Below are 14,390 nucleotides of genomic sequence, written 5' to 3' on the forward strand. Positions count from 1 at the left end.
ACTCCAAATTAACTTGTGACACAAAATATGAGTAGCACTATTATTTGCCTGAAAGGTCCAGCTTAGTGGATATGTACTCACTCTCAGATTGAATCTTTCAGTTTCAGGCAGAGCAAAAAAACAAACAAACAAAGCATGTACAAAAAAAAGTAGAAACAAATTAAGCAAAGTAAAAATTCACCGTAACAGTTTCTGTATAACGAAAAACATAAATTAATTATGCAGAAAAACATCACTGCAGTGTTTGCAACAAGACCAGTGTGAGGTGCGGGAGTCTGAAATGAACAGTATGTTTAATTTCTCTTATGATACAAATTTTAGACATGCAGGGGTGGAGAAGACTGAAATGAAACAGGTGATATTTATTGCCACTGCAGTTTTTTTCTATTCATTCCTGACGACCACCTCCTCCAGCTCAACAGGCCTCCCCTCACATTTAGCTTCTCTGTGTTTTACAGAACAGCAGATTTGTGTGCTGTCCTCTAAATCATTTCCCTCTCTCACAGATTGCTCCCTGCTGGAATATTGGCTTGATAGTCTTTTTTTTTTTTTTCCTCCGGCTGCTTCCCCAGTGGGTTCATTTACGTTTATGCACACAGCAATTAATTACAGGCTGGCGCTGGCCTTGTAAATTAGAGAGAGAGACGAGGTCGCCCTCATTAATTGCCCCTGACAGTTAAAGCCTTGTTTGGGTTGTGACAAGGCTGACTTTAGGCTGGGACAGTGGAAGCTTAGCTGTGGTTGGCTGGCCGTCATATGTTTGATATCACTTTGCAGCAAATGAGAAGAATTTTCTAATTCATGAATGTTATTTTGTACCTTTGTTGTGTGTGTGTTTTTTTTCCTTTGCTGGATACAAAGACGTTTTTCAACCTTTATATTCTATATCCTATAGGTCATCAATTCAGGCCTTGTGTTTAGTCTGTAGTGTAAATGCTTTCTCTGTGTTTTGGGATGTTTTATCCAAATAATTGCGGAGCTTGTTTTCTATAGACCTAGGAGTCAGGCAGGCGACTTCTCACGATATTGGTCTTTTTCATGCAAAGAGCCTCCAACTTTTTCCAGCTCCTTCCCTCACAAGGCCTTTCTTTCTTCTCTGTCATACAGTGATGTGTTTGTGCATACCTCACCACCTTGACAAAAGAATGGAGAGATCCTATTCACTTCTGGCTTTGACATTCACCTCTTGTTTTTACAGTCTTTCCAAAGCGTGCTGTTTGCACACTGGAACAGGCTTTGTCTTGAAGAAGCAGGACAATTGCAAGTGCCATAATGTAATCTCCTCAGGGTAGTGAGCAGAGGGGTGAGGTTTAGATGTATGTGCTGGCACTTGCCTTTACCAACCCTCTCCCTCCCGCCCTTTACTTTAACAATATTTCATGTTAACAGCAACTTGGGAGAGAATGCATGTTGTCACTTAAGCCTCTGTTATGTTCACCTAGGACGTTTGTGAAAGAAACACAAAGACTTTTCAGGCATGCAAATATCTTCTTGCTCCACATATTAAAGGTGCTCTGAGAAGCAATTTGCCCACCCACATGCATATTCACAAGTCTTTTTTTTTAACATAGCCACAAAAAACATTTATATTGAAATATTATCATCCCCACATCACCTTAAGTGTTTAAGCAGTCTAAACTCAACCACACATGGAATAAGGATGCAAACCCTGATCTCCAGTGTCAAAGCTCTGTGCTTTTTCCACTCAGCCAACTGCCTTTTGACCTCTGTGCTCTATAAAGGGGTCATTATGCTTCTAATGACATGCTTGTTGGCTCTTCACAAAGTGTCACACTTAGGGGTTCGTGTCTAACAATTTCTGAAACAAACAACCTGGCGAAGAGCCCGTAGGTGAGAAAGTAGGCAGGTTTTGAACTTTCAGGCTCTTTTTTTCACACAACTGCTTTAATTATTTTGTCTAAAGGACTACAGCAGCACAAAGGCTTTCAGGGAAGACTGTCTGTTTCATTTGACTAATTATTGTGTTTCACTGTTCTCTGTGACAGGTGGGTTTTCACTCTGCCTTCACATGTGGCCATTCAGAAGTGCTATAAACACTGCCTCCTTGGACAACACATACAAACTAGTTTGTTTCAAACTGGCATTTTGAATGTTACTCTTCAAGAGCTGGAAAAAACAATTGCCAGTGGACACATAATTTTGCAGCAATTTTCTCATATTTGATTAAGCAAATTATGTGAAAAGCAGTAAAATAACAGCTCGGTGATAAGTGAGGATAAGTTGCTTGCTTAGACCCCCTGAGTGAAAATAGAGAAATAATACCAAAAACATTACAAGACCTGTAGACATGGTCGTATAAGCTCATCTTGTTTGTGTTATCTGAACCTCATTCTTGTTTAATTGTCAGTTGGAAACATACTCCATTTGCTATGGTGCAAACATGGAAGTGGCAGCACAGAGCCTCATGTGGTGCTAGGATCATTGAGAAAGCCTCTATCGCAAAGAGTTCCATTGTTCTTAGCTCCAGTATGTCCACGTCTGCACAAGTGGCATTGACAGCTGCAACAAGACATTTCTGAGACTGTGCATATTTTGTTGTGTGAACACATGCATTCACTGTGCAGGTGCAGACCTTGCTCTGAATATAATACAGTGGATCTCCTGGTCATGCACCATGTCTCTTACCTCTCATGTTACTATCTGTAATGCTATGATGTCACAGCTTTGCTTTGGCCAAAGTCCCCGGCCTTTCATTTTGCTGCTCTAGGTTTCTTTTGCAGACAGGTGCATTTTGCTGCTGGCTCAACAGTAGGGTAACATGTGCCATTTTACAGCTGTTGGACAGTGGACCAAAAAGGTAGCTGTTACTTCCTGCAGTTGTCAGTAGGAGCCCGGAATGCCATTATAGCCTAGGTCTCATATGTCTGCTCTCCCTCGGAGGAGGATAGGAAGAGCAACGGTTGGGATTAGACATGTGGGAGAACATGAATAGCAAAGTGAGGATGGAACACCCTATTTTTTCATTTCTTTGTCTCCACTTGGAAATTTTTTGGTTTGAAATGTTGGGGATGGGGCTACAGGCCCTAACCTCACAGGAGTTAATGTTGCAGCTCCCAGATGGTTAATATGCACATGTAGGATCTTGAAAATCTATATGGGTGGGTATTTAAAATAATATTCCTTAACCCTTCTGTTACACTTTCAGTGACTTCAATATGGTGCCACTCCTGCACACAGTGAGTTGAAAGACCTTCTCGTTTGTCTCATTTACCCTGCACCATCCCTGTTAATACTTTGTGCTGTGGATGATTTCTACATATTACAAAAATGGAAGTGCACTTTATAAATGCACATGTATATGCAGTATGTACTTGACAACATATGCAGAAACCTGTGGGCCACTGTGTGCAGTATACATGCATGCTAGTATGGATGTGACTGTATTCCTGCACACAAGTCTGCTGCTGAATGTGTGAGTGCATGTGTATGTACACATGTACTGGGCAGCCAGATGTCTCTCTGATTACCCAGCATCCTCCAGGTGTCAGATCTGCCATCTGCAGATGAGTGGCAGGGTGTATGGAATGGAGGAATGGAGGGAAGAGAGGGGGGGTAAAAAAAGGGGGAGGAAACAGAATAACTGGTTCTGCAGACATCTGGAACATGCTCAGACGGGTCAGCGAGAGCCACAGAGTGTGAATGGTGCTCAAGGGAATCCAACTTGTAATCGCTCGATTGAAAAGTGGCTTTTTGAATCCTTGGCTTTTCAGCTTTTGTCGGGCAACATTGCTTCTTCTACAAAATAAATAAATAAATGTAAGGATGTTTGTGTTTCTGCAGATAATTTTTTTTTATTATTATATTATTATCATTACAAGAACTTCTTAGTGTACAAGCTTTTGAGTTGTTCTGGTTAGAATTGTTCTTAATTGTGCTCTGAAAGAAAAATACATCCAGGGGAGAATCACTTAGCTGATTAAAGACATGAATAAAAGGTCATACATGTGCAGTGTTTTCTTTTTTCTTCCTTGTCCTCAGTTAGCTTCAAATCATAGAATCAAAGCCGTGCTTGTTTTGTGCTCTTTGTAGAAGTTAGATGCCATTTTAAGGCACTGTCATGAGTGTCAAAGAAATGCTGCTGTGGTGTGTTTTGTTGCCTGACTGTGTGAACAGGCTCTCTGTGTACGTCTGTCCTCAAACGGTTCACTTCTTTATTTCTTTAATTAGCAGCCTCCCACACTCAATTAAACTGCCTCCCATCCTCTCCCACACTGGGACTCATTCAAGGTCTGTTTAAGCCAGGCAGCTAAGGAATGGGTGAGCTGTCCATCTACTGAGAGTATTTTTCTCCTCATCTTTTTGGACTCAAGCTCTGAAAGAAAGTATCAGGCATCACTAACTGTTTTAAGATGGATTACAGCCATTTTAAAGCCATGTACAAGAGTCACCCTGTTTGTTGTGTATTAGGATTTTCATGGCTGAGTATGTGCCGTTGTTTGTGCAGTGAAAGCGCTTGGAGAAATATACACTGATCCTCTGTTGGCTCTGCTGTGGACTTCACACAGGACCTCTGTTCTGTTTCGAGCATCCGTTACAGACGCACCTCAAGTGGGCTGAGAGTGTATTCACTGGACTCAGGACACACGTTCCAATTCAAATTTTCATACTTTGTCAAACCTCAGTTTGTTGGTGGGATGTGAAGAATTTGGTCATTGTCCATTACCAGTCAAACTTAAGCTGCAAATTTTAAGACTTGAGACTTGTTTGACTAACACTGGTAAAATACTTGACTTCACTTGGAGTTCATGACTTGAGGCTTGACTCAGATTTAAGAACGATGACTTGAGGTTACTTCAGTTTTTATTAAATATTTGCATTTTTCTAGATATTGAGGAGTTACGTTTTGTCTCTGAAACGCAATTGGGTGATTTCTAGTACACTGCGCACAAACCTGGCAACTCACCACAGCAGACCAGCAGAGGGCAACACAGGTAGCATGATGTAGGCTGCGTCCGAAACCGCCTACTACCATACTGTATAGTAGGCGAAAAGCAGTAGGCGAGGCGAGTAGTATGTCCGGATTCGTAGTATTCCAAAAACAGTAGGCGAAAAGTACCCGGATGACCTACTGCTTCCGGTTGGATTTTGCAGTGTGCATACGATGGACACTTCACTATCCCATGATGCCCCGGGAGAGGAGTTATCCAACAAAGAAGACGCTGCTATGAAAACGTATGTCACGTGATGTATCAACATGGCGGATGTAGTACGTCCGAATCTCATTCATACTACCAGGCTTCATACTATACAGTACCTACTGTTTTAACGGTCAGTATGTAGGTACTTCATCTCTTTCAGTACGTACTGTCGCAGTATGCGGTTTCGGACACAGCCGTAGTTGTCATGGCGGGGACTAGTCCAAAAATAAAGTTTGGACCCAATGATTATATTGTCGATAACGGCAGCAAGAAGAGAATAGGGGTATGTGTCAAAAATCATGCGACACGACCACCAACGTCATCCGTCACAAACTTTTTGGCTAGTCAAACTTTAGCTAGTAAGCTAACATTAAGCTAGGCTGTCGAATCGATTACCCATTTTATCGAGAAGAGTTTCTGAAAAGTATGCCTTTCTTACTTAATAGCCAGGTTAATTTATAGCCTGTAAATGTTAAATTATTGATCAGAGGTGGTTTGTGAACATTTCACTTAAATACGTGATATTCCTATAACATTATCAGATCATCAGAATTTTGTATGACTTGACTTGTGACTTGCTTGACTCGACTGGACTTACTTGATTCTCACCACAGTAACTTGGGACTTGGTTGTGACTTCCTCCCACCTTTGTCCATTACAGTAAAATGTTTCCTGACTATGGGGACAGGCTTGCCCTATAAACAAGACTGTTTCACCTAAAAGCTTTATTTGCTGACATTTTATTTGCTATGGAAGTGAATGGAACTTGTTTTTGGTGGTCACAGCGTTAGAAAAAAATCCCCCAACAACATCTATTTCCAGTAAGTGATCCTGCTACACTGGACAGTCCACAGAACATGCAGTCAGTAGCTCTTCAGTAGAATGTGGTTACAGTGAAAACACTGACAAAATATCTTTTTTTTTTTTTAATAATTTGGGTGAACCTTTTAAACCAAAAGTGATGTTGTTGTGATATCAGAATCATAATCATTTTCTTGTTTTCCTCTTTTCCAGGTGAGGTTCATGAATTTTAAAATCATCCACAAGTGAGAAGAGGGTGTTGGAGTTGAAGTTTCTTGTTTCTGTAAGTTTCCCTCATCGACTGATACAAATGGCCTGTGTTTTCTTGTACAGTAACACTACCAGCTTGTGTAGGCTTTTATGCCGCAGTTTGGCACTTTGGATATTTGCTTCCACTAAAATGGCAGATAAGCTCTCAAAAGGAACACATTGTTGTTTACTAGGAGCAGAATGGAGCAACTCTTGCTGATGTTTGAACACGCCACGTTTTGCACCAGCAGCTGTGTTAGCAGAGCAGCACACAAAGTCTAGTGTGTGTGTGTGTTTGTGCATGCTACTATATGTTAACAAAACTGTAGCTGACTCTGTGTATGTCCACTACCTCGCTCCCCTCGATCAGCACATACAGAACGCTTTTGATTTGTTTTGCAGCAAATGCAGACCTCCACTCCAGTTAGGATTCTGCCCTGTGCACCCTCAATGGCTGCTTTCACTTGGGTTAAGAAAGGGGTCTTTTAAAGACTCTCACAGGCATCACTCCAGGAACCGTTCAGCGCAAGACCTACAGTATCCCTTTTAATGGACTTTCTCTCTGTGAGCAATAAAGATTATATCTGGAGTCAGATTGCGCTGTAGGTAACACTAGGCCAAATTAAGCTGGTGAGGTCACAGTTGCCGATCTTGATGGTTTCAGCAGAAGTAGGAGACATATGAAATATACAGAGAGGAGAGGTTGGAGAAAAGAGTGATCTGACCATCTGGTTAATCCCCCTGTTTAAGAATACTTCTTAAGGCCCTCTCTAGTGGCCTCTGAGCAGTGTCACTGTTAGGTCAACAAGTGGTCTGTTTGACTCTGTCTGGCATCTTGCTCGCAGAGTGGACAGACATGTTTCAGTGCTTTGTTGTGGGTGTAATCTGTGTTCTGCTAGTTAGCCAGGGAGTTCAGTTTCTAAGAGATGATTTATGGCTTGTACCAAAATCTAGGACTGTGATTCCCACTGGTCAGGATGCCATTAAGGGCTCACATAATAGATCTTTGAGGTTGCTGATGCTTAATATTGGACAGCAGAAAAAAATCTGCAGCAATTTTTTTCCCACATATTCTTAAGATATTTGGTGGTTTTCTCTCATAAATAACTGGGTTTTTTAAAACCTGTTCTCCCCTCTGAAAGGTATTCAAATATAGCATCGACTGGTTTAGCTGGTCACAGCTGTAATGACACTTTCAACAAGATGTAATAATGTCTTTGTTCAGAGGAGTCACAAGCCAAAAAGGTCTGACAACACAGCTCTAGATCAGCTTGGGGAGCAACATACATACATCTTTTTTGGATTCTTTGATAGATGATATTTATCTTTAAAATCCTTTAACCTTATACATTTTTCTCTAACTGCTAATTGCACTGATAAATAGAACAGACAGCCCCCCCCCCCACTCCCTCCTCCAACACCACCATCACCCATCCGTAGATTGTAAAAACATATTTTTATACAACACATTTCCATGCCAAGTGTGTTGATGGCCCTGAAACCTGCCTCACCATTTGGTGCCTCTACTGCCACATGTGAAACTCATGTTCAACTTTGAAGAATGTTTTGACGGACCACAGACATGCTGTGCTTCTATCCCGAAATGCCCCATCGTATGCAGCTGGCCTTTGAGAAGCATTTAAAACGCAAATGTTGCAATGAGGAAACGATCGCGAGGATAGTAAACGCCACAACTCGTCAAATTCAGCTGTTCTACAAGTAGGCTACATTCAGTGCTTTAATATCAGCTGCTGTGTGTGTTTGGATAAGCGTTAGTCAAGGCTGTTTCCGAAGTCTAGATGCTGTAATGAGAAATGGATGCATGCTGTATTTTATAGCCTCTCTTGTACTGGTTACTGCGTGGTTGCGTTCACGGCGTGGCCCCTGTACCTTTGGGTGGCTTCTGTATTTCATTCACTAGTCTGTGTGATTGGGCTTGCTGAGCAACAGTGCTACCTTGAGATGCTGCAGGGTAAGAGTTTGTACCAAAGTGGCAGTTGCCTGTGTGTAATACTGCATTATGTAAGACGCTGTCCTTCGAGTTTATTTTATTGCATAAAGCAGCTGTGTGCAAAGTGTACTTGTTTGAAAATATTGTGAGATTCATTGGTTTGTTTTAAAGAGCTTCAAAAGAAGAGGATGCAGGATTTGCAAAATCAAGGCCTCTACTTACTGTACAACTCTAATGGCTTTGATCAGAAGAGCTCGGGCCGGGTGTGTCTATGACTAATGTTTAGACGATCTGACGTTATTGGACAGTTCACAAAATCTGACTAGAAACAGGTTTATTGGTTGCAGTTTGTTTACCTTCAGAGCGTGGAGAACTAGATCCAGATTTTTATTTGTGTATTCAAAATCTGTTTAGTGGATTAGGAAAATAAGACCACAGCTCATTTAGTCCTACAGAGTATTTACTCAGTGTGTTACTTAGCATGGCATTGATAGATACAGCCGTTTTCATGTGAGATAACCGTACATGTTGGACCTGCAAAATCAAAGTCATAAAAACAGCTGTAGTGAGAAAGACATTGAGGAAAGAATGAAGCCACTTGATGCATCGTAACAGGCATATTTTTGGATGTCTGTTGTTACACGTGGTTGCTGTAATTGCATAAATATCATTTGCAAAGAGTTAGGAAAGTGACCAGACAGAAGGCAGCCATTGGTATGATTTGTGGTGAGCTAACGAGGTAATGAACCCCACTGAGGTTACCTGTTTGGTCGCCTCAGAACAAGGCCCTTCTCTGCTCTGCTCCTCTTTACTTCAGCTTTGTGTGCGAACTTTGCTGTGTTACAGTGTGAGATGAATCAGACCTGCTAATGGGCAGCGTCCAACAATAATTTACTGTAGTTTCTCAGTCCTTATGTTAACAATGAGCTATTATGCCCTCCTAAGCTTGGACATTTAGTTAACTGATCTGATTTGTCCACACATAAGAAATATCCACTTAGGTCTGGGAGGGGCAGAATGTTTTACAGGTTTGCAGTAAGGAACTTATTTGAAAGTGGGAAAAGAGAAGTGAGTTTCAGTGATTTGCTTTGGTCTCGCTTCAAGTCGACACATTTGTTCATGTCTGCCAGCTCACCAGCACATGTGCAACAAATATATATAGTATTTTTGTGTGTTATGTATTTAGTTGTTTGTCAGGGTGAGTCTGTATGAATTTATTTGTGTTTGTGCTTGCATGTGTGTTTGTGTTTAGCGCACTCATGCCTCATCAACGTTGCCCATCTGGCCCGCTTTGAAGCAGCTCGTGGAGCTGCATCGGCCGGGACTGAATGCAGGGCTGGGCCAGCAGCGGTTCCTCCCTACTTACACATAAATCCACAGTGCAAGGCCTGCTGCCAGAAACAGTATAGACTGACCCTCGTGGCTACTTCCCAAACCACCCAAGCTCATTCTCCACTCTCTGTCTTCTATTGCCCTTGAAATGGGGCCTGCTCTAAATATTATCTCCCCCTGTGCTTTATCCCTGCGTTTATCCCTAAGTCGGCAGAGAGAAGAAAGAAGCTGTAGGGCTGAGTCACTTTTTCCTCTCTCTTCTCTCCTCTCCAAAACCACAGGCAGCGGCAGCGGCTTCCTGGAGATGAGCGCTTTTGTCTGTTGTGTGACCGCTGCGGCTTTAGGCAGATCCTCCTCTGGTGAGGTAATGCACAGACTAGATGAAGAGGCAGAGTGAGAAAGGAGGGAGGTGAGGGAGGAGAGCTGCCCCAGGATGGATCTGTAGTTTAACCTTTGATTTACCCAGGCAAATCGTTTTCTTAGTCAATGTTCGCTGTTTTCAGCAGCGCCCCGCTTCAATGCAGGGCATAGCACCCAATCACACTTTCCTTAGAGGTGGCCAGTGTGACCAGTTATCACCTCCACAGCATCATCTGTGGGTTATGTGCCTTGATGAGGTTCTCAGCAGCAGTTTACGGAACAATTCCTCTTTTACTTATGGACGTTTTCCAGTGATTTCCTTTTCCAGCCAGGAACGATTTGAAAAGCATTTTCACATTTTTGGGCAGCCAGCAGAGAGAGAGGAGTATGACATGCAAGAATGGTCCCCATCTGGAACTGAACCAGGTTTTAGGATGTTTTAGGATGGAATATGCAACTGGATGGCACAGAAGAAAAACAGTGGATGGTGTTGGCTGGTGAGAAGCACATCCCTGTTTCAGACTTGTTCATAGTGGTTAGTGCCAAAATAACTTTTTAGGAGTCAGATCTCAAAAATATCTAAGGTCTCTTTTTATATTACATTCAGGAGGTGATATCTGACCCGCCACAGGACATTAATGACGCGAAACTGACTGAACATCAAATCAGTACATTTTGAGTATTTGCAGCAAATAATTCTCAAGCAGTGGTTGTAAGTTTGCATTAACCCTAACATGTCAAATGCTGTAAAAGCATTAACCTTCTGGTGAAAAGCGGTTGGTGACTTCAGTGCTGGCGCTGCAGAAAAAACACATGACAGAGACTAAATGAAGACTTGGCAGTGGAGGGAACTGTTGTACATGGGAAACTGGCAAGAAGGCGAGTGGAGAAAACGATGAAGAGAAGTGACATTAAATCTGTTTTTTTCTTACTGTGGCACCAGACTCTGATGGTGAGGACTTTATTTTTCAGGACAGTGCATTATTTTGTGTAATGTACTTAGAAGAATGAGTATAAAGCACAAATCATATTGCACCATAATATGAAAAGCTGTAATTTTCATGCTAGACTTGACATCTGCAGAAACAAAATGGGTCTGTAATAAAAATATGTTAGTTTAAACATATTGTGACAGTTTTAACAATGATATTTCAACATTTCTGGATGTCCAAATTCTGTTATGCTCTTTGATCTGCTAAAATAAAGTGTAAAAGGTTTTATGTGATTATATCTGTGATATAAGAAAGATCTCCATTGTGCACACACTGTGAGTGTGTATTCAGTGCCAGGTCATTTTCCCCATTCCTCTGGTGATAACTGTTATCTGCTGGATTTTCAGGCCTCCTGCTGAGGAATGCTGCAAGACGAGTTGACATTCAGGATAATTGCTTCATGTTTAATGATCATAGGTCATTGAGGTCAGGGGTCAGGGTCAGTCTCTGCTGTCATGCTACAGGGGACGCCACCTAGTTCTTAGATCATGGTGACCTGGCATATTTTTTTTCTCCAAACAATGTGCTTCCTCACCTTTTACATACCAGCTCCCTTTACCGCTTCTTTAAAAAGCATTAAAGAGCTTGCGTTCGAATGCAGTGCTGCCTGTGGCTGCAGAAAGAAGAAAGGTCAGGATACAACGTGCCTCATCTGCAGCAATGCTAATGCTTAAGTGCTTGTGGCAGCTTTACTGACCCCGGCTGCAGCTCACTATCAAACACCATCAACATTGCATCCTCATAATTACAGTATTCTCATTACAGTAAAAATCCTGCACCTCATTTTAAAGCTGCCATCAGCCAAAATTAACTGGCCTTAATGGCTGCTGATTGCATTCCTACACTGGCCTGCCCCCTCCTCCATTTTTAGTGATCTGATCATTTAAGTACATGCTAGCATAATTGAAATGTCTTCCTTGATTAGATTTGCACCAGCTTTTAACAAAGCCTGCTCGAACCTAATCCAATGAGGCCCATTGTGGCGAGAGCGGAGGGATGACATCGCTCCTGGTTAACTTCAAAATCATCCGAGCCGCAGAGCAATTAGAGGCTACGCTGATAAAGAGACTGGACAACTAAAACTAATGACACCATGTGTAAAAGTGGACAGTTGAGCAGTAATTCATACAGTGAATTATGTTTATGTGTACAAATTAATTAAATATAGACATAGAAACCAGAATTATTTCCATGATGTTAAGTTCAGGGCTTTTAATTAACAATAAGAAATGAACGCAATAATCTTCTCTGATTAAAGGCAATGAAACATGGTGCCTGGCTTTTACTGGATTTTAATGTTTATTTAGTTACAGTAGGTTTACCAAGCATGAGCCTGTTCTGCTTTACGCTGTCACATCTTAAGAGTTCATGTAACTTCTACACTAAATCCCTACTCCACAGCTTTTTTTTAATCTGCTTTGTCTGCTCAGCAAATACATTAGAATTAGTCTAGCTGACAGTGGTGGCAAGGCATGCCGAGTTCTTGGGGTTTTACACATTTACACAAGCATCATGCACTCAGTCGACCGGACCCACTGGGATTGGAATGAGTGGAGCAGCAGGGTGTCGAGTGCTGGCTCCGGCTGCATCCTCTGCTGCTGTCAGCCTGTCCATAATCACAGATAGAAACGACTCTTGCGCCTGACCTGTGGCAGTGTGTCGCACACTCAGTCCCCTAATCTTCTCCTTTGTTTGCTGTCACCATCAGTCATGTACCAGGAGTCAGTGCATGAAGATACATGCCCATGTTTGAAATGTTGAATTGAACTTGACAGTGTAACAGCATTTATGTGTCTGAGATGTTGATTTACTCATATAATTGCATATAATTAAGCCATTTTTTGAAGCAAATGTTTAACAAACTACAGAGGTTCCAGCTGGTTTTCTTAGTCCTCTCATAGTAAACTGAACCATTGGTGGAACATTAGACTTGATGTAATTGATCTCTCGTCTAGCGGATCAGTGTCTAGATTAAGAGCAGGAAGGCTTTTGACCTCTTTCTTGGCTCTTTATCTCATCTTCCTATCTATCCTGTAAAGCTCTCCTCTATTCATGACAGTAGGATTTCACACAAAGTATAAATAGGCCTGAACAAGTTGGAGCTCACCTGGTCAAGCTGGAACTAATCCAGAGCTATTTCTGTAGTTGCCTTGAGGTTCAGTGTTCAGGCCCATAAGGTGCCAGGCGATGTGCAGGGATGCTGGTGTGTTGAGAGAAAAACCTAAAGCGAGAGAGGGAAAAAAGAAAAACAAATGAGTTTGGCTGCAGGCCCAGTTTGTGAAGGGCCATTTTGGAAATCAAAAGCTGTTGATTGCGGTGTCAGGATGTTTTTGCAGTGCAATTCTAATGTTAATATAATTTATTGATCTCAGTCATTCAGCACAGGAATAGCAGCTTGGAAAATGCTGAATTTGTATTCATATGGCACATACAGACAGCATTGCTTTTGACATGAAAGATACACCACCTTGTCTAGTTCCTGTGTTTACAGGCCATTGTTGACAATAGCTGATATGCAGTGCGATAAACGCGCTTTGATTTACAGGGGAAACAATGCTGCATTATGTGAGCCAGGGACACTTACGCCTGGAGTGACTGTGATATGAACACAGGCCAAATTTATGTGTGCGTGTTTAAGTGGGCAAGCGGTTCCGGAGTATGTTTGTTAAAGGCTTTGGATGAGGCTCCACAATGCTTGGCTTCCTTTGACATGCTGCATCACTCGCTGATAACAGAGATAGATTTTTGATGCTGTTACCAGTTTGTCATTATGAAGTGATACACGTTTAGATGTGCAATGAGAACTGCTGCGTGTGGGCACTGCTACAGAAAACAAAATATGAATGCAAATGATTTATCATCTGGATGCTATTAATTTAACCTATGGAATCCTACTCAATAATTAATGTCTATTGGCATATGACCCTATATGCCATACAGTGAACAGCATGTCTCATAACTACCGTATGTATGAGATCTTCTAGTCAGCTAATATATGGCTGAAAAGCCTAGAGACAAGCCCTGGGTCTTAATAAATCAGCCATATCTAATGAACACCCTAATTGTGATTTACAGCCCGCAAGCTAGTGCTCTGATTTAGGGAGAGAGAGAGAGAGAGAGGGCAAAGCAGTCTGGTGGAGCACTGTGCAAAAAAAAGCAGATTTATTAAAAAAAGCTGCTCCCTTCCAGCAACTGTGAAATTCTTGCGCGAGTATCATGAGACGTTTGTTCAGATATGATATTTAATACGATAAAAACCAGAGCAGCTGGACAAGTCCCACTCACAGTTCAACCAGCAGCAGAACGAAAGAGAGGGAGGGAGACCTTTATCCATTCACTTTAGAGTAGTAACCCCCCTGCTCCAGTTTCGTTTTTCTAATTTGTCATTTGTCTGGGGTGGTTTTGCTTTTTTCCATACGTGATGCATGTTTCTTTTGACTTTTTAAACTGCTGATGTTTCTGTTTTTGTTTGTGGGATTGTTGATATTGCTATAAATTTCTTCTCCTGTTTATTCCAAGTAACTGAAAATTTGCACCATATTGCCT

The 14,390-nt window shown here is 41.8% G+C and overlaps 1 protein-coding gene across 10 annotated transcripts in view; it reads left to right on the top strand.

Moving 5' to 3' along the window:
- The window catches only part of LOC109956368 (transcription factor SOX-6-like), a 104,031-nt gene that overhangs the window by 10,003 nt on the left and 79,638 nt on the right, over positions 1-14,390 (top strand). For 2 of the 10 annotated variants that reach the window (XM_020593398.1, XM_020593388.1), the window contains exons 1-2: positions 5,311-5,442; positions 6,174-6,243. The exons of 1 other annotated variant lie outside the window; for it this stretch is intronic. The gene's annotated coding sequence lies outside the window, so the exon portion shown is untranslated. Of the gene's footprint in view, positions 1-5,157; positions 5,194-5,268; positions 5,290-5,310; positions 5,443-5,562; positions 5,584-5,820; positions 5,981-6,173; positions 6,244-6,691; positions 6,774-14,390 lie in introns of those variants that run through there. 7 more of the 10 variants (XM_020593389.1, XM_020593391.1, XM_020593390.1 and 4 more) reach the window with 6 other exon arrangements.

The sequence above is a fragment of the Monopterus albus genome, unplaced genomic scaffold, assembly GCF_001952655.1.
Source record: "Monopterus albus unplaced genomic scaffold, M_albus_1.0 scaffold19.1, whole genome shotgun sequence".
NCBI classification, from domain to species: domain Eukaryota; kingdom Metazoa; phylum Chordata; class Actinopteri; order Synbranchiformes; family Synbranchidae; genus Monopterus; species Monopterus albus.